Below are 25,926 nucleotides of genomic sequence, written 5' to 3' on the forward strand. Positions count from 1 at the left end.
TTTCTCTCTCTCTTCAGGCCTTCCTTAGTAGACAAGAACATTCATGAACCCGAGTGGAATTCCTCCACTGTTCCGGATAAATCACTCTGACTTTTCCTTCCACCTGCCAATACAAACCACTTTTGTCCTAAACAGCTATATCCTATCTAATTTCTACACAGTTAAACAGATTTCTCACACGTTTTTTGTAAAGTTAGTAAGTCATTTCTATGAATCTGCTTCAGTATCTGACATAGGTAATAATTAATAGAAATACAGGAGTTTTTATTCTACAGACAAGCCTGTTTTCCAAAGTTCATACCTTCCTCCCTCGCATTTCAAATTTTCCAAGTGGAAAAACAAGAAGTGGTGGTGATTTTTGTTTATCGTACGGGAGTTACCCGTAGTCATGCATCTGACTACACTAAGCACAACTCACAGGACCCCAACTCCCCACCTGAAGGGCTAACGTTAATGCACACAAACCGCAAACGTCACTGCCGCCAGATAGAGAATCGTCAGAGATCCAGACGAAATTTAATTATGTGCCCTTCTTATGAATCGCTCTATGGTGCAAAGGAGGTCAATGTGTAGAGCTTGCTGGGTATGAATTTCACTGGTGCGGACAGGAACTGGCAAAACCAGGCCTCCACGAGGTCGTGTCCAGGGGCTGCCTGTGGAAGCGCATACAGGACCACACGACGTGCGCATGTGCTGAGCGCCCGCGCCATTTCTACTGTCCGACGGTGGAAGTCGCACGGTAGAAAACTTGGCTTTTCTATCCGGAGCATTTCCCACTGTCCCTGTAGTGCGTGAAGCAGCAGCAGCCAAGGCTCAAGTTAAGAGCCCTAGTCAGGCACCTCATCGTGAAGTCCTCCTGAATGAGGGCTGCACACCTCAACATGATGCCACCCATCCCTTTTCTGGTGTTAGCCCTCTTGTATCTTTGAAAAATGTTTCTACATTAAATTCATTTTCATTTTATTCCAAAGGCAGAGAGCCAGGAGCCTGGAACTCAACCCCTGTCCCCCGAGTGGGTGGCAGGGCCCAGGCAGTTCAGTCCTCAGCTGTTGCCTCCCAGGATGCAGGAATCGGGAGCAGGGCTGGGCTGGAGCCTGGGCGCTGCGATGGGATATGGCCTCCAAGCAGCGTCTCGTCACTGCCGCTCCCTGACTCTCTAAACTCAGAACTGTCACTCTGCCAGGTTTTCTGCCGCCTTCACAATTCCTCCTACCTTCCTTTTGGGGTAACTCCCTCTCAAGTTTTGCCAGGAGCTTCTTCCAGGTCTCCCACGCAGGTGCAAGGGCCTAAGGACCCGATCCATCTTCCACTGCCTTCCCAGGCCATAGCAGAGAGCTGGATCGGAAGTGGAGCAGCTGGGATATGAACCAGTGCCCAAATGGGATGCCAGCACTGCAGGCGGCGGCTTTGCTTGCTGTGCCATGGTGCCGGCCCTGCTTTCTTTCGTCTTGCTCCTCCAGTTGGTCCAGCTGAATTCAATGTTCTAAAAATAACTGAAATCATCCTGCCCCAGCACACAGCACACTTACATGAACAAAAACTGAATGACAAAAAAGTAAGAAATGCACTTTCTCTTCCTGGTCTTCATAACTCTGTTTCTGACATAATTTTTCTTCTTGACTTGAAACTTCTTCTTCTTCTTTATTTTTTTTTTTAAAGACTTAGCTATTTATTTGAAAAGCAACATTACAGAGACAGGGAGAGACAGAGAGGTCCTCCACCCACCAGTTCAGTCTCCAAATGACCGCACTGCCTAGGAGCAGGCCAGGCCAAAGCCTGCAGCTCTGTCTTGGTCTCCCACAAGGGTGCAGGGACCCATTTTTCGCTGCCTTCCCAGGTGCGTTAGCAGGGAGTGGGATCAGAAGTGGAGCAGCCGGGACTTGAACTGGCAGGTGGCAGCTTAATCCACTGCATCACAACACCAGCCCCAAGACTTTGGTATTTGGCTCCTCCCTCTCTTTCTGCCAGCATCCCCTCAACTACCACTTGCCTCTTGCCCCATTCCCTGCTGCCAGACTTCAGACACTACTCTGCCGGTGTCTACTCATTCTACTCAGAAATACTTCATGATGTCTTAGTATTTTCAGATTTCTGCACTCGGCACTTAGCTTCGTGATGGTCCGCCGCTGCACTCTGCAGTTGCTGCTAAGGTTCCAGTCCTGTCTGCCTGCGCCAGGCTTGAACACACATGGTCAAACCCGACCCCTCCTGGAGATCTCACCTTAGAAATCCTTTTCCTCATAAAGCCTTTAACCCCGTCAATGGATATAGTTTCACACAGGGTACACCTCTTCCCTCTTCATATACAGCAACAGTTATTAATAAAAACAGGTTTTAATTATCGGGGTCACTATTAATAAGTGTGGAATGATTTATTATTTTGCCACACTTATTTCGAATGGAAGACAGTGTAGTAGTACACAGTGTCTTTGGGTCAGGTCAGTGAGTGGATCTGTGATTTACATGCACTGCGGATGTGTACTATGTTAATGAACATCTTTGAGTCTCACCTCCTGATCTCTAAAATAAAAAATAAACTTTCATTTAGGTATAACAAATGAAGGATCTTCAGAAAATTCATGCAAAAACAGAATTTGAGGATACATTAAATTTTAAAATCCAAGCTTAGCTTTTTCTCAATATGAGTTTTCATGAACTTTTTGAAGACTGCGTGTTTATACACACAAGTGTATAAATATATAGAATTTTTAATTCACTGAATTTCTTTTAATTTGTACCAACCTAGTAGCGTTTTTAAAAATGTATGTGTTTGGCAGCCAGCACTGTGGCATAGTGGGTAAAGCTGCCGCCAGCAGTGCCAGGGCATCCGATGTGGGCACCGGTTTGAGTCCTGGCTGATCCAGCTCCTTGCTAATGTGCCTTAGAAAGCAGGGAACAATGGCACAAGTCCTTGGGCCCCTGCACCTACTTGGGAGATCAGGAAGAAGCTCCTGGCTCCTGGCTTTGAACTGGCTGCTGCAGCAATTTGACGAGTGAACCTGCAAATGTAAGATATCTCTCACTCTTTATTTCTCTCTCTGTCTCTCTCTCTCTGCCATTTAAATAAATAAATATTTTTTAAAAAAATTATTTGTTTGGGGTCTGGAGCAGATTTCCGAGATCCACGTTAACTGGCCCATTTCCCACTGAGACATATGCTGAACAGAGGACAGCAGGAAAAGTGACATCAGAGGAAGCAGTCACTGCTTTGGGGGTCTCCACTCTGAAAAGACGTGGTGGGAAAAGCTGGAGCCAGGGCCACAGGTTACTCCTTGACTGTGCCTTCATGATTCCTTCCTCACATTCAGACTGGGTGAGGGGACCACACAGGGGCAAGTGTAAGGTGGGTGCTGCCTAAGATATAATAACAGTTGTGAATTAAGTTTTAATCCAACCCTCTGTAGAGTCTTTTCCTAAACAGTATCACCTATTCCTACATGCCAGAACCATTCAAAGTCAGAGTTCTTTTTCTTTAAAATTTTTTAAAAGATTTATTTATTTATCTGAAAGTCAGAGTTACACACACAGAGAGAGAGAGAGAAAGAGAGAGAGAGAGAGATCATCCATCCACTGGTTCACTCCCCAGTTGGCTGCAATGGCCAGAGCTGTGCTGATCTGAAGCCAGGAGCCTCCTGTGGGTCTCCCATGAGAGTGCAGGAGCCCAAGGACTTGGGCCATCCTCCACTGCTTTCCCCGGCCATAGCAGAGAGCTGGATTGGAAGTGGAGCGGCTGGGACTCGAACTGGCGCCTATATGGGGTGCCGGCACTGCACACGGCAGCTTTATCCACTATGCCACAGTGCCGGCCTCTTATTTTATTTTTTTAACATAGGAATCTATTGACAACTTGCAAAGCTACTTCTATAAATAGATTCCATGGCCATTATTTAGTATCTCCTTTAGTATGTTAAAATTTTCTCGAAATCTTCCAGACTGAAGTGGTGTCCACTCATGGCACAATGGCAAGAGGACATGGTCACTTTGATTTCGTCATACAAAATCCTGTTGACTAGGAAGATCAACTTGGTAGCTAATTACAAAACTGGATGGTTCTTCTAGAATAGGTGCGACATGGGATTTTTTAAAAAAGTGGTTGCATTTTCTATTTTCAGTTATGTTCCACAAATGTATTTTCAGATCACCTAGAAATATTTCAGATCACCCATCAATATATTTTAAATACATTGATCCAGATGTGAATCTGTGAATATTCTTTTATAGGCAGATTTTATTTATAGTTAAATTTTCATCTATAAAAGAATAAGCACCAGTGATTAAGTAACTTGTAGTTACCATTACACATTCACTTAATTTTGTGAAATAAAGTATCCTTTTGGTTAAATTTGGGCTTACATCACCTACTTCTGGTAAAATACTGCTATTAAGTCTGTTCTTCAGTAACAAATCCTGTATTTCAGGAGCTACATAATCTGTAAAGAATGGACAGGAGAGGCCAGCGCCGTGGCTCACTAGGCTAATCCTCCGCCTGCGGTGCCGGCACCCTGGGTTCTAGTCCCGGTTGGGGCACTGGATTCTGTCCCGGTTCCTCCTCTTCCAGTCCAGCTCTCTGCCGTGGCCCAGGAAGGCAGTGGAGGATGGCCCAAGTACTTGGGCCCTGCACCTGCATGGGAGACCAGGAGGAAGCACCTGGCTCCTGGCTTTGGATCGGTGCAGCGTGCCGGCCGTAGCAGCCACTTAGGTGGTGAACCAACGGAAGGAAGACCTTTCTCTCTGCCTCTCTCTCTCACTGTCTAATTCTGCCTGTCCAAAAAAAAAAAAAAAAAAAAAAAAAAAAAGGACAGGAGAGCTTCATTCTTTTGGTATGGGTCCTTCATGAGAACTGTATTACTGGCAGTTTGGAAAAGCAGCACTGCCTGCCTGTGAGAGAAGGCAGATTGTCCCAGGTAGCAGTGCGCTGTGGATGTAAGGTGACGAATGGTGTCTCAAGGCAATACAGCTAAGACGAAATCAGAGAGCACAGAGTACATTTTCATGTTTCATACACCATTTTGGTCCTTGAATCTTGGTTCACATGCTTCACGAAGATAAACGAGGCTCACGGAGAAAGTGACCGAGGGAACAGGCTCTCCTCTCCACCGGCAGCCTGCAAGCTCCGCACAGCTTCCAGAAAGAAGCCTGGAAGAGGGCGCCTCACCAGGACGCCTGCCCTTCTGCTCTCGGCTACTCTCCCCACTCACCTTCACTTGTGTGCGGTGCTTCTCCGCACAGTTTCATGTCCTTCTCGTAGTCTCACTCTTTTCCTCTTTCACGGTTCTTTCTTCTCCTTTTTCCATTCCCTCTAAAGCACTCCTCTCCCGCCCCATCCCTTTCCCTGTTTCTCTTCCTTGAATACTTCTTCTTTTGTCCTTTCCTTTCTCATTAAATTGTACACATTAAAAAAAAAAAGCCAGAAGCAATTTAAATTCAATCGCGGAGGAGTCTTTCTAAGTCAGTTTTTTTTCTTTTTTTCTTTTTTTTTTTTTTTTTTTTGGACAGGCAGAGTGGACAGTGAGAGAGAGAGACAGAGACAAAGGTCTTCCTTTGCCGTTGGTTCACCCTCCAATGGCCGCCGTGGCCAGCGCGCTGTGGCTGGCGCACCGCACTGATCCGAAGGCAGGAGCCAGGTGCTTCTCCTGGTCTCCCATGGGGTGCAGGGCCCAAGCACTTGGGCCATCCTCCACTGCACTCCCGGGCCACAGCAGAGAGCTGGCCTGGAAGAGGGGCAACCGGGACAGAATCCGGCGCCCCGACCGGAACTAGAACCCGGTGTGCCGGCGCCACAGGCGGAGGATTAGCCTATTGAGCCGCGGCGCTGGCCCTCAGTTGTTTCTAACCCACACAGAAGGTCAGTATGGTTTTTGCAGGGCCAGGTGACTCTTCCCGAGCCCTTCATTCAGGACCTTGGAAGGGGCCAGAGGGAGCCGAGAGCAGCAAGGGCCGGGCGAGATCACCAGCCCGGGGGCAGGACTGCAGAGACGCTGAGGTCCAGCCTCCTGACTCCTACTTGGAAACAGTCACTAATGACTACCTCTGTCTTGTCATTTAATCTAGCCACAAGTAATTGCTGATGTAAGGATTAATTATACAATTAGAACGTGCTCTTAACATACCTTTGACCAGTTTGAAGTGTGGTCTTAGTTCTATGTATCTGGGCTTAAATCTCGGCCAAATAATTCAGAAGCTGCCTGATCTTGGGCAAGTCACTTAATTATGCTAATTTTTTCCCCTCTTTAAACCTTAGGGGCTAATAGGGGCCAACATTTTGGCACACTGCCAGCATTGCACATGGGGCCAGTTCATGTCCTGGCTACTTCACTTCCAATGCAGCTCCTGCTAATGGCCCGAGAAAACCAATGGAGGATGGCCCAAGAGTTTGTCAAACACAGGGGAAACCTGGATGAAGCTCACTGGCTCCTGGCTTCAGTCTGCTCAGCCCTGGCCACTGAGGCCATCTGGGGAGTGAACCAGTGGACGCAAGATCTATCTATCTACCCCCCTGTAACTGTTCCAAATAAATAAATCTTAAGAAATTAGGGGCTAATAATATGTATTTAGTAGAGATGCTAGAAGGTGACTCAAGTAACATGTTTCGCACAAGCTGGTATATAGCAACCACTTGATCATGTCAGGTGTTATTTCTGACGTTGCTATCGGAACTAATACTACTGCAGTTTGAGCATTCTTAAATGAAGATCGGAAATCCAACAGGCTGCAAAGCCCGGAATGTTCTGAGTGCCAACATAATGCTACAAGCAGAAATTTCACACCTGACTTCATGTTACACGTTGCAGTCCAAATGCAGATGTGCTAAAAATACTGCATAAAAACAGCTTCAGGCCATGTGTCCAAGGTGCTTACGAAACATTAATGAATTTTGTGTTTAGATTTAGGTCCCATCTCCACGGTAGCTCATTTTATATATATATTTATACACACACACACACACACACACATCACTATGAAATTCATAACAGTGTATTTGAAGCAGGTCTTGTTCTAGTAAGGAGGTCTATATCCCGTCTCCTCAACATTTTTCACTGGGATTCATTTGAGCAAAGTGTACAGAACACTATAATCGAAAAATGTGATGGTCTTATAACTACTTCAAACAAATACTATGGTAAACTTAAACTGTGTTCTAGCTATAAATTCTAATTCTAGCTACAAATGTAAACAACCAGAAATTAAGAGTTTTTCAAAATATACCGGGAGTAATCAGGTTCTATCTCAAAAAACTCCTTTGCTTTTAACTCAGCTTTTCAAAAGTCTTCCGGGGGCTGGCACTGTGGCATATGGGTAAAGCTACTGCCTATGGTGCTGGCATCCCATTTGGGAGTTGGTTCAAGTCCCGGTGCTTCACTTCCAATCCAGCTCCTTGCTAATGCGCCTGGGAAAGCAGTGGAGGATGGCCCAAGTCCTTGCGTTCCTGCACCCACGTGGGAGGCCCAGAAGCAACTCCTGGCTCTGGCCTGGCCTTGCTCTGGTTATTGTGGCCATTTAGGGAGTGACCCAGTGGATGGAAGGTCTCTCTGTTTCTACCTCTCCCTCCCCCTCTCTGTAATTCTGCCTCTTAAGTAAATAAATAAATCCTTTTTTTTTAAAGTCTTCTCAGCAAACCGAGCCTCAGTGTGAAGAGGTTTCCCCTAATGTATAAAGCTTGGCCTGCCTAAGTATCACGGTGACCTTTGGTAGTTCCGTCTGATAAAGGCCATCTTCACTACACAAAAGCTTTCTTCTTTGGGGTAGCGGCCTATGAGTTCCTATTATTTTTCCCCTTAACAAACTTTAAATACTAAATATTAAGTGAAACAATGAATAAAATTATGTTTATTTTTATGAAATATATGCCTTTAAAAATTCAAGTCCCAAAGGACTACACTTTCCCATTTTAATAATCTTTAAAATAGTAAGTATTCTCATAAGTTCACAAATAAAGCACTCATTTGAAAAAGTTTATGTTGAACTTCACACATTTATATTAAATTTGTATATTAAACTTTTAGTATGCAGTAAAATTTACTTTCTAACGTGCATTTCTCTTTTAGATAAAATGATAAAAATCTGAAGAAAACTTCTGTAGTAGCTGTTAAAGTTTGAAAGTAACACATAATTGGAGAGAATGCTAATCTCTTGGACATGTAGATGTTTTAAATACAAGCAGTCAAAAAAAAAAAAGAACCATCTGAAAGTTACATCAAACACAAAAATAGTTGCTATCCACATGTATGCGTCTCCCTCACTTTAGAAATAACGATTCTGCTATATTTCCCATACGCTGCCCCACTGGTCGTCCAGACAGACGCAGCAGGTCTTTGATGCCACAGAGATAAGCCAGTTCCGACGAGCTCCTCGGCCTTTGAGCAGAAGGCACTTCTACTCCCGTCCAGCTACAAGTGCCCCTGGTGCTTCAGCGAAGTCCACTCATGGCTATCTTCTAGCCTTTCTTATCTCAAGTCCACCTTCATCAAACACGGTTGTTCTAGTGTTAATAAATCAGATTTACACATACAAGTGGCTGTTCTTGAATTTTTTGCAGTTTCTATACTCAAAAATTAGCTTGACAGACGGGAGTCATAGTTAATAAGTATAATATTCATTTGTGTTACTTAATAAACTTTAATATGTTTCTACATAAGCCACAAATTTGGAGAGATTAGGATAAATCAGTCAATTACTGAGCTATTCATTAACGGGTAGCTTATTTATAAGACACTCAAATATATGGTCTTAAGTTTTCAATGCTTCACCTGGATGCCTATACTAGTTTATTCCATTGTGGATCAATGAAGAATCAGCCCCATTATCTAATAGTTCATGCGGTACATACCATATTTGAAAGAAGGAGAGATACACTTAATTTTTCACGTTAGAACAAATATGTCTGCATATCTACAATATCCTACACACCTTTAGGCCAGGCACTCACGAAATAATTTCCATCTCTTATTAATAAAAAGAAAAGAACTTTTGTTCTACAGCTTTGTTCTCCTGGACCTGGCAACTCTTTCCATCATGTTTTAATCTTGAAAAATGTTGAAAGAGAAGAGGGTATAGCAGACTCATTCTTATAAAAGTTGTTCATCAAACGGTTGAGTGGAATGCCAGAGCAAACAAAGGCCAAACCAGTGACCTCTATGATCCAGGGGAACAGAGAGAACAGAACAGCACGGACAAGAGTGTGAGAGGTGGACACCGTGACAGGGAACACCAGCACTGGGCAGCAAGAGGACACCGTCCCAGAATACTCTGTGAACATGTGACGACAAACTGAGGACAACACTTAGAACTGCTGGGCGCACAAATTCCACACACAATAGACGTGTTCAGCATATGCCTCATCTAACTTACTGGGATGAGATACTTACAGATTTTAATGATGGCCATAAATACTTTTATATAGAATTTTCACATACGCTACGGCATTTCAAAAAATTTTTGGAAAAACAGAATTAAAAGATGTTTATTTTCTTGAAAATGAATCTTGATGTGAATGGAATGGGAGAGAGAGCGGGAAAGGGGAGGGTTGCAGGTGGGAGGGAAGTCATTGGGGAGGGGGGGAAGCCAATATAATCCATAAGCTGTATTTTGGAAATCTATATTCATTAAATAAAAGTTAAAAAAAACAAAACAAAACAAAACAAAAAAGATGTTTATTTTCATGTAAAAAAAAAACCTGAAATCCATGCAGTTTTTCAAGAATACACATTTTCCACGAACTCTGTAAAGATCTGGCATACTCGTGGATTTCAAAACATCTCTGCCCCTAAATGAACGAATCTGCTAATCCCACTCCTGTGAGATTTTTGAAATGCTCTCCTATTACCTCACTGAATCTTCAAACAACCTTGTGAGCTAAGTCGCTTAAGCTGAAGAAACCTAATGAAAGTGAACTACACCGTTCCCACCCTGGATCCCACATAACTATTAAGTGGGTCTTCCATGAAGCACCTGGAACCCACACAAACAGGGAAGGCATGGCCAGGCACACGAGCTTCCGTAGCTGCTGTTCACAGTAACACATCGTGACGTCGCCCCTCCAAGGCACGGTGCCTGGGGGCACCCCAGGCCCGTGAGCTGGGCTATTCCATTCCCTGGCATCCATAACTCCTGTCTGCTTCTCCACCCCACCTTACTCACACTACCCATCTTCACTTCAATCCCATTCCCTCCAGGAGGTAGAAAATGCGCTACAAAATTTTATGACATTTCCAGGTTGTTACACCAAAGATATTTTAAAACATCTTTTTAATTGACAATGATTGTATATATTTATGGTATACAACATGTTTTGATACATGCATACTTTGTGGACTGGCAAAATTAGGCTAAGTGTCACATCTCTTATCTTGCATTGTTATCTTTTTCTATAGTGGGAATGCTTACCATCTACTCCCTTAACAATTTTCAAATACATAATGCATGGTCATCATGTTGTACAACAATCACAGTCGCACGTTGTATGACATATCTACAACCACAGTCATGTGTTGTACAACCGACCTTCCTCTTAGCTGTCCAAACTCCTATCTCCTGTAACTACCACCTCCCAACTCCCTCCATCCTTAGCCCCTTGTCAGCCACATTCTACCCATGACTCTGTCTTTTTAGATTTCTCATATAAGTGACATCATGTAACACCTGTCTTTCTTGTCTGGCTTATTTCACTTAACGGACTATCCTCAAAGTTTACTGATGTTCTCACAAATGAGACTTCCTTCTTTTTATAGGCTGAATAGTATTCCATTGCGTGTGTGTGTGTACAGATATAGGTACATATACATATATACGTGTATGTATACATACATGTATGTGTGTACATATATTTATATATATATATATATATGGTCTTCAAAAATTTCATGGGAAATGTGTATTATGAAAAACCTGTGCAGAGATCTCAACAATTTGGGCAACAAAATAATCTTTTAATCTGCCTAAACGTTCTGAAGTCCCCTCGTGTGTGTGTGTGTGTGTGTGTACTCACATATCCCATTTACTTGACCCATTCACCCACTGACAGATGCTTAGCTTGATTCCGTAACATGGCTCTTATGAATAGTGAGGACACAATGTACAATGACCATGGAAGTGTAAACATCTCTGTGACATACCGATTTCATTTCCTTTTGTTATATATCTAGAAATGGAATTTCGAGATTATACAGTGTTCTGTTTTTAATTTGAGGAATTCCCATAATGCTTTTCATAATGGCTGTACTCATTTACATTCTTACCAGTGGTATACAGGGTTCCTTTCTCTCCACGTGCTCACCAACACTTGCTATCTCTTGTCTGCTCAATGAGTAGCTGTCCTAAGAGGTGTGAAGTGACATCTCATTGTGTTTGTAATTTGCATTTCCTCACAAAAGCCTTTTAAACTCTCAAGAGTAGAAATGCTATTTGAAGTGAAAGGTAATTCATTATTTCACAATATTATTACATCAGTCAGTAAGTGAAAATAGAGTAAGAACAGCCTGTTTCAAATGCTGGTGTCTGCCAGTGAACAGAGCAGGAGGCAACATCTGAGAGCCCCGTACTGAGCGTGAATGGAGCTTCCGGATGGTTTCTGGAGGGACCTGCAGGGTTTAACCGCAGTGTGCAGAAAAACAGCAAGCACAGCTCGCTTGCCATGGCTGTGCCTAAAACAGCTTGCACAGGAGCGTGGCCTGCGGCCGGCACCGGGGACCAGGGACCTGGGACCGGGGAGGAGTCCAGCACTCACAAAACGGTAAGGGTGGCTCCCTGCGCCAGAACCACCAAGAACACGGCTGTTGCGAATGCCTGCTTCCTGCTGGGAGCCGGGCTCTCAGTGTGTGCCAGGTAGGATGCACGCACGGCCAGCCCACAGGAAAATACTCGGGCACTGGGTCCCTCTGGCCCTCCCTGGGGGACGCGTAGCAGGAGTCAAGGCAGCGGGAACTGAGTGTGTCCCACCGGACGAGCCAGGGCAGGGGCGGCCGCGAGCTCGCCTCCAGTTTCCTCCAGACTGCGCCCCTGCGCTTCCGCTTTTCCTCCCGACTGCCCCCCTCTTTTTCTTCCTGAGAATTTTCAGTAATGAATCCTAACAACGAACAGGACTATGTGCTCCTGGCTTCTGTGAGTCACTCTAGAAAACGCCTGCGTCTGGGGTGGTCTTGGAGACCCCAAGCACGAGCTGTTGTTATTATTTGTCTCATTTGCATTAAATGGATGAACAGTTCAACCTCAATACAAGCAAACTTGTAACAGTGCTCAGATCTGTCTCATTTCTGATTAGGGTTGTTCTTGAGGCTGTTTCCACGGTAAGAGGATAAGCAAAGAAAGATTTTGCAGGAACAACTAAGGCATGTTTATTTATTTATTTATTTTGACAGGCAGAGTGGACAGTGAGAGAGAGAGAGAGACAGAGAGAAAGGTCTTCCTTTACCGTTGGTTCACCCTCCAATGGCCGCCGCACTGCAGCTGGCACACTGCGCTGATCCGAAGCCAGGAGCCAGGTACTTATCCTGGTCTCCCATGGGGTGCAGGGCCCAAGCACTTGGGCCATCCTCCTCTGCACTCCCTGGCCACAGCAGAGAGCTGGACTGGAAGAGGGGCAACCGGGACAGAATCCGGCGCCCCAACCGGGACTAGAACCCGGTGTGCCGGCGCCGCTAGGCGGAGGATTAGCCTAGTGAGCCACGGTGCAGGCCTAAGGCATGTTTAGAAAAGGAGAAAAACTAAACCCGTCAGAGGAAAACAACGCCTGAAGGAGAAAGACGTGAGGTGGGAGTTGGCGGGACGGGGTGGGGGGCGCAGGCAGCGAAGCATTTCTAGGCTGCTGCTCCCTGGGACCTCGCGTCCAGACGCGCTCTGTGCGATGCACATGTTGGCTGTTGCGGCCTGCGAAGACAACTGCTGGTCCGCTACGGCGCAGGCACTCTCGTGCAGGCTTTTGTATACAATGGTGCAGACCACACCGATGCTACTAAGTAGGGACCGTTTTCCTTATTTCCCAGACAAGAACATGAACTCTTGATCTGTGCACAGTTCATTGCTAAGCTGCAGAGGGGGAGCGTAAACTGAGGTCCCCGTGATTTGGAAGCACGGAGTCTGTCACTCCAATTCCACACTCGGGCACGAGGCAGGACAACGGATGTGGATGTTCATGTGTGTCTCCCCCCGCCCCCGACATGGGTACTTCAAAAAGTCATGGAAAGAAAGCGAGAAGGAAAGAGCATGGGAGAGAAGGGAGGGGCGGAGGAAAGGAATACCATTAAGTTCTTAAATTGTATCTACAAATCACACGAAGTCTGTTAAAAACTGAAAATTTAAAAAATAGCTCTAAATAGGAGAAAAAAACCTACAAGAGCCATTTCAGGTCAGTGGCTTAGAAATGGGGATTTAAACGCTGCTTTAGGGGCCGCTTGGAGCTCACTACCAGCTCCTGTGGCTGGCACGGTGCCTGGGGCATGGGACAGTCTCAGTAAACACCAGAGTGATGGACACACATCATCTGTCAGCTCTGTCCTGCACACAAAGGCTACAAGAGGAGTTTCTTCTACCCATCACTGTGTTCTCCTCTGCAGTGTTGGCTCCACTGACAGTGTCACCCCTGCACCTGCTTGGCCAGTCAATTCCCAGAATTGCCACCTACAAGTACTGCACAGGAGACAAAACATCTAAAATAGTGAGTCCTGTGACCACACTGTGTCTCTGCTGACCCACAATGCGGACTAAGTAAAAACCCCAAAGCCCACACAATTTTTAAATTAGGGATTTCTGTCACCAAACAGTTTGTGATTTTCATTCTCTTGCCATTTAAAAAATTCTGTGTACTGGTATAAATGAATATTTAACTGGTATGTACTGGATAACTGACTCTGGGTGAACAGTGGGTGGTATCTGAAGATTTTCAAATAAAATTTAGTTGGTTCCCTCAAAAAAAAAAAAAAAAGAAAAAATTGAAAAAAAAAAACTTTAAAATAAAAGAAAGATAAATTGGGTTTGGATACCCAAAACACCCTAGAAATTCATGTAGCTTTTTTCATAACACAGATTTTTCAGCGAGCTTTGTGAAGATACCTCATATGCAAGGATTTCAAAGCTTTTTGAGTGAAATAATTCCATTTTCCATGAACTTCTTGACATTCCTTCACGCATCTATAACTTCTCTCTGTAACAGAGTTGTGGACTTACTTAAGGTCACTTTGTACCTGTCTGCACCACATAAAATAGCTACACAGATGTCAGCATGATTGGTTGAGGCCTCAGCGTCTGGTGATCAAGCCCAGTTTCTCGTAGAACAGCTATGGAGTCATCAAGTTTTCAAAATAAACACTATGAATAAATGTATTTTCTGTTGGTGAAAAGTTGTTTTTAAACAATAATGACAAGAGGCCTGGAAACTTTACTATGAACTAAAAAGAAATGAAGGTCACGTATCAAAAAGTCAGAACTTCAAAAATCATCATACCTGGACAACCAATAAAGTAAAAGAACTCTTTAAAACCAAAGATGTATTCTGAAATAATAAGTAGTTCTTTAAATAAATCAAAAACAGGAAGTCAGATATACTATAGCTGGTCCACTTAATCTTAGTAAAAATAAATGCACTCATGGGTAAAGAAGTATACAGGGAAAAGACAAGCTGCAAATCACAACTTCTCTGGCGTTTCATGTTTTCCAGAGATTATTTATACACAGGATGTTGTCTGGGTCTTGGAAGAGCCCCCTGAAAACGAAGTTCTGAAAATCTTTCCAAAAGGGGTAGGTGGGAGGGAAGACCAGCTAGATGAGTGAGTGACTCCAGATGGATCAACAGTAGAAGAAGTACTGACAACAGGATTTGGGTGGTTCTAATTCTTACAAAGGGGATTTCCTTCCCCACCAATATAGTGTTTCAAAACGTGCTTCTTGTAAGTTCTCTCACACGTTTGGGGTGGGGTGAGGAGTGTCAGAAGGATGAGGTTCTGGCCAGAGATGACAAAAGTATTATCAGACAGAAAACCATAGTGGGAGTTGTGGACCTGTTAGGTCAAACGTGCCACCCATGAGTAACCCAAGGGGCACAGTTCAGTGTGCAAACGGACACCAACGCTGTCCACCTAAGATGCAGGAAGCTGGAAAGAGCCCCAGTCTCAACCGTGTAATAAAGAAAAGGTGGATTGTCTAAAAAAAATCTATATTTCCTGGGACTCATCGGAGAGCTCCACTAAGCAAAGACAGACACTTCCAAGGAGAAAAAGGACACGCTCGGCTGATCCATGAGCAGGTGCCAGACGGAAGGCAGGCTGGTGAGAACCTCAGCTCAACCTTGAACAAACTGCTGGAGGCTGGGCAGGCAGCAGCCTGGGGGACCTGGAGTGCCAGCACTTACAGCCACTCCAGGCTCTTCTCCAGCGCCCCCAGGAACTTGTAAGAAAATGGGGAGAGCGAGAGACTAGAGGGAGACTCCCTCAGGGAACGGCCTGGGGGAAAGGGAAAGTAGCCCCCCACGACCCTCGCCCCTCAGAAGCCACAACCCAGAAACTACTGAAGGGAAAGGAAGAAGCCCAGCAGCCATCAGGGCACTGGGGAAGACCCCTTACAGCTGGGGGACAAGAACAGAGTTCCCGAACACCAATCTGGGGCAGAAGCAGGGACACATCCTGAGACGAGACCTGCCCACCACTGGGGAGGACAGGACCCGGGAGATGGGGACAACTTCGAAACCTAAGAAGGCGGCTGGGCTGGAGCCACAGCTGCCGGAGAAAACAGAGCAGTCCCTGCAGGAGGTGCAGGCAGGGAAGAAAATCCCCTCTGGATCCAGTAGGGCAGACATACAGTCAAACCACCCGGAAACCAGCCTCTGCGGGGAACAGGGAAGCCTGGCCCAGCTCACCCTGGGTGATGTGACAGCTGCTCTTCCCGTACAGTGAGGAACTAGAAGACGAACACACTGCCCTTCGCAGCTGCCAATAAAATTCACCTCTGTTTCTATCACACAAGACAGCTTTCAACAAAAAGGCACACACAGCGAAAGCACAAGAGAAATCCACACACTGTCCACAAAGAAAGAAACTGATATGACAAAGTTCTGGGAACTATCGGGGAATTTAAAATACCTGTATCTGGCAAAGTATGTTAAAGGTTCTGATAGAAAGGTAGAGCAGGCGTTTGAACAAACAAGAAACTCGAGTAGCAAGAGGAAAACCAAACTGAAGTGCTAGAAATAAAAAACATGGTAACAGAGATGAAAACTGCCTTTGACAAACTTATCTGCAGGCTCAACAGTGAGGAAACAGCAGTGAATCTGAAAACAGGTCAATGAAAAGTACTCGACCTGAAACACAAGGAGAAAGAAAAGTAGCAATCAAAAACCAGAACTGACAATCTAAGGGTTATGGGACATCAGTCTGGCATACCGGTAAATGAAAACACATGGGACAAGAAACACAGATCCAACTGTTGAGATAATATCAAGAAGAAAACAACACCTAGACATACCCTACTCTGATCCCAAGACAAAAGGAAAAATTGAGAAGGCATCCAGAAAAACTAAATACATACTAAATTCACAAAAACAATGATAGGAATTACAACAAACTTCCCTTCTAAAAACTTGCCATACAGAACACACTGAACCGTGGAACGAAAACAACAGTTAATTGAGAATTCTGTACCCAAGAAAAACATCTTCCAAAATAGAGAAGAAATATGAAGTTGTCAAATTTCATGGAACAAAGGCAATCCTATCTGAATCCCCAGTCCAAGGGATCTAGGAGCACACTGCTCCACTGTACCCCATCTGAACCCCTGAACCAAGGGGCCTAGGAGCACACTGCCTCACTATTCCCCATCTGAACCCCTGGACCAAGGGACCTAGGAGCATACTGCTCCACTGTACCCCATCTGAACCCCTGGACCAAGGGACCTAGGAGTGCACTGCCCCACTGTTCCCCATCTGAACCCCTGGACCAAGGGACCTAGGGCACACTGCCCCACCATTCCCTGTCTGAACCCCTAGACCAAGCGGCCTAGGAGCTCACTGCTCCACCATTCCCTGTCTGAACCCCTGAACCAAGAGACCTAGGAGCTCACTGCTCCACTGTACCCCATCTGAACCCCTGGACCAATGGACCTAGGAGCTCACTGCTCCACCATTCCCTGTCTGAACCCCTGGACCAATGGACCTAGGAGCACACTGCCCCACTGTACCCCATCTGAACCCCTGGACCAAGGGGCCTAGGAGCACACTGCCCCACTATTCCCCATCTGAACCCCTGGACCAATGGACCTAGGAGCACACTGCTCCACTGTACCCCATCTGAACCCCTGGACCAAGGGGCCTAGGAGCACACTGCCCCACTATTCCCCATCTGAACCCCTGGACCAATGGACCTAGGAGCACACTGCCCCACTATTCCCCATCTGAACCCCTGGACCAAGGGGCCTAGGAGCACACTGCCCCACTATTCCCCATCTGAACCCCTGGACCAATGGACCTAGGAGCACACTGCCCCACTGTACCCAATCTGAATCCCTGGACCAAGGGGCCTAGGAGCACACTGCCCCACTATTCCCCATCTGAACCCCTGGACCAAGGGGCCTAGGAGCACACTGCCCCACTATTCCCCATCTGAACCCCTGGACCAAGGGACCTAGGGCACACTGCCCCACCATTCCCTGTCTGAACCCCTGGACCAAGAGACCTAGGAGCACACTACCCCACTATTCCCAGTCTGAACCCCTGGACCAAGGGACCTAGGAGCACACTGCCCCACTATTCCCAGTCTGAACCCCTGGACCAATGGACCTAGGAGCACACTGCCCCACTATTCCCAGTCTGAACCCCTGGACCAAGGGACCTAGGAGCACACTGCCCCACTATTCCCAGTCTGAATCCCTGGACCAAGGGACCTAGGAGCACACTGCCCCACTATTCCCTGTCTGAACCCCTGGACCAAGGGACCTAGGAGCACACTGCCCCACTATTCCCTGTCTGAACCCCTGGACCAAGGGGCCTAGGAGCACACTGCCCCACTATTCCCCGTCTGAACCCCTGGACGAAGGGACCTAGGAACGCACTGCTCCACTGTACCCAATCTGAATCCCTGGACCAGGGACCTAGGGCACACTGCGTGATTGCTCTGCTCCATTACTGTGGGGTAGTATGTTATGCAGACACTGTGAGTATTACAATGGGCTGCACATCCCTATGTCTAGTTTTGCTTCCTCCAACCCACCCTTCTAATTGATACCTGAGTGAATGCTTTAAAAACACCAATCTGATAACTGCATTACTCTCTGTCTCTCTCCCTGAAATCAAAATCCCTATTAGCTCCAACTAACCCTCAGGGAAAATAAAACCCTCCTGATGGGGTCTTCAAACCCTCCCTGACACAGTCACTGCCTTCTCCTCCAGTCGTACCTCCGCATTCTCCTTTCTAACTTCTGTTCTACCCACAGTCAGCTACCAGAAATCTCTTCAGTTGGATATACAGTATTCCACGCTAGCTTTATGATTTACCAAAATCACAGATGCTTCCCTCTGGGCCAGATCCTACTTTGATTCTTAATCACAAAACTTGTAACCATCCCTTATGAAAAATGCCAAGAAATATGACTCTGCCTGTACCCTCCAGGGTGACGTCAAGCAATAACCTGCCAGCACCACCACTGCTCCTGTCCTTCTAAGTCGAAGTAGAGCGACAGTCTTAGATAGCCTGAAGGTCCAGAACCCACGGGGGGACTGGCATTTGGGGGTGTACAGCAAAGGGAGTGTCTGGTCCCCAAAGCGGAGCCTCTGACAGTGGGGCCACTGGGAGGATGAAGGATGTCCCACCTCTTTCTGCCCAGACAGGAAACTGTCAGCTAATGATGACAGCCAATCGCAATTCCTTCACATCACTAACCAAGGCTCAAGAGTGAATCCAATGCTTCAGTCTCACATTCAGGAGCAAGTTCCTATTTTCCCCTGTCTTCAGTGAAAAGCACCTTCAACGAAAACAAGCAAAATTTTCAGATGAAGAGGCCTTTTCACAGGGATCTTTAAAATAGTATATATTATAGTCAACCTCTGGGAGGTATCAGAGAGATGCATATTGCAATTTATTTAGAAAAACAGTAGTTACAGAGAGAGGCTGAGGAGGGAGACAGAGAGGGACAGAGATGGAGATAGAGAAATAATGAGAGAGAGGCAGAGAGACAGACATTTACTATCTTGGAGTCAGATTCTCTGGCTTGGGAAGGGATTTTTTTTTTTTTTTTTTTTGACAGGCAGATTCAGACAGTGAGAGAGAGAGAGAGACAGAGAAAAAGGTCTTCCTTTTTCTGTTGGTTCACCCCACAAGTGGCCGCTATGGCTGACGTGCTGTGCTGATCCGAAGCCAGGAGCCAGGTGCTTCTCCTGGTCTCCCATGCGGGTGCAGGGCCCAAGGACCTGGGCCATCCTCCACTGCACTCCCGGGCCACAGCAGAGAGCTGGACTGGAAGAGGAGTAACTGGGACAGAATCCGGTGCCCTGACCGGGACTAGAACTGGGGGTGCCAGTGCCACAGGCGGAGGATTAGCCTATTGAGTCACAGCGCCGGCCTTGGGAAGGGATTTTTAATCAAGCATTTGTGCCTTTGCACACATGGCCGTCTCCATCAAGAAATCTTTTTTTCAATTATTCCTCACAACCGATTCCTAAATCGTCCTTTACAATGTAGCTCGGACATCTCTGCGTTGTCAAAAATCATCAAACATGACTGGGGGGCCGTTGTACTCTGGGCAACAGGGTAAGCAGTGGGGTACAGAGGTGAATCTGGCCTCGCTTTGTGGCACCTGTGAAGCCTAGCAAACCCTAAGTCCCGCAGTTGGCTGTCTGTATTTCTAGTCATCTGTTAACTCGTCTCCCTAGCACACAGAAGCTCACTCAGGGTTGGGACTCTCATTTCAGTCTCCCAGCATCTAAGCTATTCCTGGCAGGGTCAAAAAACAAGGGGACTTCAAAATGTTCATGGAAAATAGAATTAAAAGACAAAAATTAAACATCAAAACTTAATTTCTCAAGCTAAGTTTCATCAAGCTCAAGACATCTTGGTAAACAATGATACCAGCCATTTCTATTCCTAAAGAACTGAGAGTCTTGGGAATCTGACCACGTCAATGTAGTCTCCCTTAGATTGTCAACAGATTTTTTTCAAGGTTAGGAAATGAAAAGAAGTCCGAAGGAGCCAAGGCAGAAACTTGAACCTGAATGTCCAGTGGTTTCCATCAGGAGCCTCACAGAAGGGATGAGTGAGCAGCACCAGCTTTGCTGGGGCTTCTACCGTAGCGTTGGTCAGCTTCCTCAAACACCCTCCTAAAGGCACGAGCTACCTTTCTCTGGCCCTCCAGAGACCCAACAAGGAAAACGTCTTGAGCACCCCCATAACCACTGCCAGGACCTCTGCTCTGAGTGGACCATGTCCACCTCTGGGTAGCCACTGCTTTGCCTGTGCTGTATCTGCAGGACGGTACTGGGAAATCCACGGCTCATCTCTTGGGAACAGTTCTTCAAAGAAAAGCCTCAGGATCTGATCCGGCTGGTTTAAAATTTCCATGGAAAGCTCTGGCCCTGTCTTCGGCAGATCTGGGCAGAACAGTTTTGGTATCCATTGAGCTGGAAGTCTGCCCTGCTTTGCTTTTCGAGTCAGAATTGCGTAAGCGGAACCAGCTGTGGCATCTGCAGTGTTACCTGTCGCTTCTGCTGGTCGCCGGTGACCTCTTCAATAGGGACATGGGCAAAATGAATTATGACCTTGAGAGTTTATGTGGCTGGTCTGCCACTCCAGACCTCATCTTCAACATGATCTTGCCTCTTCTTAAAGCAAGCTAGCCATGTGTCCACTGCTGACTTCTTTGGGACGCTGGCCTCAGAAACTTTTCAGGATGCATCAACCGACCCTCCCCCTCACTCTGTTTGCTCTTGCTTCAGTTTCAACAGAATCCATGTTATCCTCAGAGCGGATCTTTTGAAACTGAAGTCACAGCCTTCTTAGTGCCTCAGATCAGATCCTTTAAGACGTGTCGTAACAAGTTAGCACGCATTTATTTTGGCAAAAAAAAAAAAAATCGAGATCCACACATAGTTTTTTTCATGGCACGCATTTTCCATGAACCTTTTGAAGATACCATGTAAATATATTTTTAATTAAAGAAAGAACAAAATAAATAAAGAGGGGAGTTGAGATGGTCCACCTGCCTTTGTGAAAAGTAATAGATGGTATAGATTAAATGCTAGCAGTAGGATTAAAACACATATCCTGGTTTTCAGATATTTCTATTTGTGGGTCATCCATATGCCACCTGATCCATGAGCGTTCCACAGAGTTGAAGATCCTGCATGTTTCTTAGAGCAGAAAATGCACACCAACCTTCCACAACAGCTCTGGCATGCTGATACGTAATTCACAGCCACTTTGAGGATCTCAGGGGGGAATTTAAGGAACAAGCAAATACATAAGAGAAAAAGGAAGAGGGATGCATAAGCCAGAAATAATTTGATAACCAAAAATTTTAAAATAAAAACCACCCAAAGGAAAAACACTAAAATCGTTACAAATTATTTTGCTTGTTCTTCTTGATGTAGCAACAAAATACTAAAGTGGACCAGAAAGGCAACAGTTGCTTTCACCACTGCTTTCCTCACAACTTTTCAGGTTGGTCACCTCTGTGTGTGCTGAGCTCCAGAAAACAGAGAACCCATCCTTGAAGGTGTACAAACGTAGAGGATGTGACACCATCACCCAATCAGATTATACGGCTGACCATATGCAGATGAAGTGCCTCTACCAGAGCTTTACGTCATCCTTGGACAGGAGTGGGAAAAAGAGCACATTTAAAACAGTCTTCACCAATATAATAGCTGTTTATTTTACTAAAAGACAAATCCTCAATTTGGTTTGGAAAAGCCAACCACTGTGTAATATCTAAATGAAGGCCTTGGTCATTTCAATGACTCAATTCAATAACACAATGTTATGTGTAACGCATACTCTTTTTTTCCTAAGTGTATCCACGTTGATAACGTGAGATACTGGTATAAAAAACTCAATCTGGTGTAACCTTCCCTGTGGTCACCACAATTCACCTCCATCCCAACACCCAACACACTCACCTCCTTTCCACCCTTCCGCAGGTCTCTCCTAACTACAGCACTAGTGCAGTGCCTGTCATCAGGTCACCTAGAGGAGGCCCTGTCACCGTGAAGACCTGGGAGCCACACACAATTACCGGCCCCCAGTGCCCAGGCCCCTCGTTACCCAGAGACAGGAGACTCACCACAGATTCTCTCATTCCCAGAGGTGAGGGCAAGGCATCAGGGGTCCTGAGAATCCTGGCACCCAGCAGGAGCCCAGCACCCGCCCTGAGAGAACTTTTTGTGTTCCTTTTCCATCAAAAAGAGGCCCACATTTGCAACCCAGCTCACTTTCCAGCCTCTGCAAGGTCAAGGATCCACAAACCTCTCCACCTGGAGGTGCCCTGTTACCTGGCACTCCTTGTGGAGACTTTATGTCTGTCCACTAGGAGTCCTCTCACTGAGGCACAGGGCTCCCTGCAATCAGTCCTGCTCTCCCTGGGGCTCCTGGTAAGGCTGCCATGGGGCAAAGCCCTTCAGACTCCGGAAGCCTTCTGGTAAACGTGGAAGGACCTGCAAGACCTGCCCCGAAGATGCCTGGGAGCTGCCGCGTCTCCAGCTCCATGTGGCGCCACCTCAGATCTGTCTGCAGACTTAGCAATGGGTTTCCAGTCATGCCCTAGTTCCTTCTGTGCCCAAGACCACACTTTCCCAAGTCTGCCCTGGATTTGACGTTGGCATTGAGGTGCCGCGTTATTTTGAGAACTCTTCGCTGGAAAACAAGAATTCCCATGAGATGCAGCTGAACAAACCTGCTGACACTTTCGCTTTCTGCCTGGACATCTTTGCAGATCTGAGACTGCAAACGACCCACTGCCTTGTTTTCTACTTTCCATGTTACCCTGGCCGACAGCCTTGCTGGCAGGTAACAAAGAACTTATTCCCAGCTCCCAACAGCACTGCCATCTCTCCCCCAAGCCCTTCGCACCAGTTTCCGTGAGTCCCTGCAGGCATCAGGAACTGTCTTTCCCAGCCCTCAAGCTGATGGCAGGCACCCACTTCCAGTATTCAATTCTATGCTGGTGCTCTATTGCTGCATAACACACAGAAAACTTTCACAATTATTTATGATCAACTTCACCTTTTATGATGGGAAAAACTAAGTCCTGGCTGTGCTTGTGACATTTAAACTTCACAAAAACAATTCTATGATCTCTACTACATTGTACCACATTTTGAAAAATAAAATTAGCATATACAAGTAAAACTCAGAATGTCTTTCTGAATAGTTTAGTGCTACCGAAAGATTTACAAACACAACTGGAAACGGATAATAAAAATACTTGCAGATCATCATTCAAAATAATTTGCCACATTGCACATGAGGAAAAAAACCTGAAACTGTCCCATTAAACTTCATACAACTGACATTGCAGGAGGTATAACAGCTGAGCAGACTCCTTCAAAAAATATAACTTACTGTTACAGTCCAGCTCAAAGATGGAGACATGTCTACCGTAACTAGATTCCATCAGATCTAAGATGTCGCTGATCTTAAAATACACAGTGTTATTTAACACAAAATAAGGAAACTGTTGTCAAATAATGAGATCATGCAAGGAACTTTCTTATCGATTATGAGATGCAAGCCAATTTCAGAGACATTTAGAACTACACTTAAACATACAAGAAATGCTGCCTAGAACTTATGAATTCGAGTTCTCAGTTTACCAAGGAAGATGGTGCCATGTAAAATCTTCACAGTTCACTTAGTAGAGAAGACAAATGATCTGGCCTCTGCATTTGTTTCTGCAGTGTGCAGTGTGTTTCTACAGCAAGAAAAAGCAGGATTTGTCTTGGCAAATCACTTGATGTGTAACCTGAGAAGAAATCCTTAAGTTCACCCTTTAGAGCTATTTTTTTTTTTTTTGACAGGCAGAGTGGACAGTGAGAGAGAGAGAGACAGAGAGAAAGGTCCTCCTTTTGCCGTTGGTTCACCCTCCAATGGTCGTCACGGCCGGTGCGCTGCAGCCGGTGCACCGCGCTGATCCGAAGGCAGGAGCCAGGTGTTTATCCTGGTCTCCCGTGGGGTGCAGGGCCCAAGCACTTGGGCCATCCTCCACTGCACTCCCGGGCCAAACCATCAAATAGTCAGAATGTGATGTGTCCTGTATGTACTGCGTCCAAGTCATGGAAGGAAAACCCATGAGAAAGCAGCTTCCATAGGAAATGCGGGGGTGTGCATGGTGGGGGGCGGCACCTCGCAGAATTTCTGGATATGAGGAGGAAGCAGCCAGTTCCAGATTATTCTTTTTGACTTTGAAATTGCTAGGTGACTCAAGACAGAAATCTTGTCTTTCTTCTTTCCCCCTGGAGGGCAGGAGGCAGGTATCATGAATTTAAACACTAAAAGCTAAATATATGTCAAGTGGAAACATGGGACATCAGCTTCCATAGTCTTGCTTATATTTTTAATAAACAATGAGCTCAATTTGGCCACCAGGCTATGGTAACTTCAGTTCCAAGTAAAGTGGCAGCAAAGACTTTAAAAATTAAGTGTTGGGGCCAGTGCTGTGGCACAGTGAGTAAAGCTGCCGCCTGTAGTGCTGGCATCCCATATGTGCACCAATTGAGTCCTGGCTGCTCTACTTCCAATCCAGCTCACTGCTACAGCCTGGGAAAGCAGTAGAAGATGGCCCAATGCTTGGGCCCCTGCACACCCCCAGAAGAAGCTCCTGGCTTCTATTTGGATTGCAAAGCTCCGGCCATTGTGGCCATTTGGGGAGTGAACCAGCAGATCTAGACTGCTCTTTCTCTCTCTCTCTCTCTCTCCCTCCCTCCCTCCCTCTGTGTAACTCTTCAAGTAAATAAATAAATATTTAAAAAATAAATTAAAAACTTAAGTGCTTCTGTTCACAATGTAAAACTAAATCTTCAACCTTAAGTATTTCATATATATAGACACTGAGGTATCAAATATTTTTAATGACATCACTGAACATGTAACATATTATAAGATACAACATATTCTACTATGAAAACGAAGTATCTAATGAGAAATGTTAATAGCAACTCTCCAAAGCTTCAAATTTTGACAAAAATTTACTTTTTACTTGGTTTTGGATATTCTAGACCAATTTAATTAAAGAACATATGTTTTCCACTTAACGTGAAGAGATCCCAAAAGAAGAGTTTTAAGTAATTTTAATAAATCTGACAAAAGTTTGCCTTTATATTTAAGTAAAAGGGCTGCATCATTTTCCCATTAAAACACCAATTTATGACAGAAATTCAATATTTTCCTAAATTTCAAGATCCTTCTCTGACTGTCACCTTCTTTCTCTAACTAAAGAAAACTCCTACAACATGAAAGCAGGGCCCAGTCTCTACTCTGCCTCCCTTAGCCCAAGATGTCCTTGTCCGTCCTTTATCAAAAGGAATTCGCTGACTTGAGGGAATGAACTGGCCCTACAAGGTTCTAGTCACAGGACTCAAGGAGTCCTTTGCTTCTCCAAGAGATAAGAACCTTGATGGCCACTGCTGTACGGAGGAGAACCTTGATGGCCACTGCTGTACGGAGGAGAACCTTGATGGCCACTGCTGTACGGAGGAGAACCTTGATGGCCACTGTTGTACGGAGGAGAACCTTGATGGCCACTGTTGTACGGAGGAGAACCTTGATGGCCACTGTTGTACGGAGGGGTTTGTTTAGAGGAACTCCAGGTCTGGGCAGAATTTAACTACCCCCTTCACATAACTCCCAGACCAAGTGAATCCCACTTAGCCAGCATAAATTCCCTGAAGAGCACAGCATCACTGATAAACCGAAGGGGTCACAAATACCGCTGACCAACCAGGAGCTTGGACGTGAGCTATTATGC

At 45.7% G+C, this 25,926-nt stretch overlaps 1 protein-coding gene and 1 long non-coding RNA gene across 21 annotated transcripts in view; both read right to left on the reverse strand.

Annotated features, from left to right (window-relative positions):
- SSBP2 (single stranded DNA binding protein 2) overlaps positions 1-25,926 on the reverse strand; it is a 308,220-nt gene that overhangs the window by 145,100 nt on the left and 137,194 nt on the right. The gene's annotated exons all lie outside the window — the stretch shown is intronic.
- On the reverse strand, positions 959-24,871 carry LOC138845128 (uncharacterized). Its single transcript, XR_011381857.1, has 2 exons — positions 18,067-24,871; positions 959-17,859 (listed from the first exon to the last, which is right to left on the reverse strand). It is a non-coding gene; the product is annotated as an uncharacterized lncRNA (long non-coding RNA).

This window comes from Oryctolagus cuniculus, chromosome 14 (assembly GCF_964237555.1).
Source record: "Oryctolagus cuniculus chromosome 14, mOryCun1.1, whole genome shotgun sequence".
Lineage (NCBI taxonomy): Eukaryota > Metazoa > Chordata > Mammalia > Lagomorpha > Leporidae > Oryctolagus > Oryctolagus cuniculus.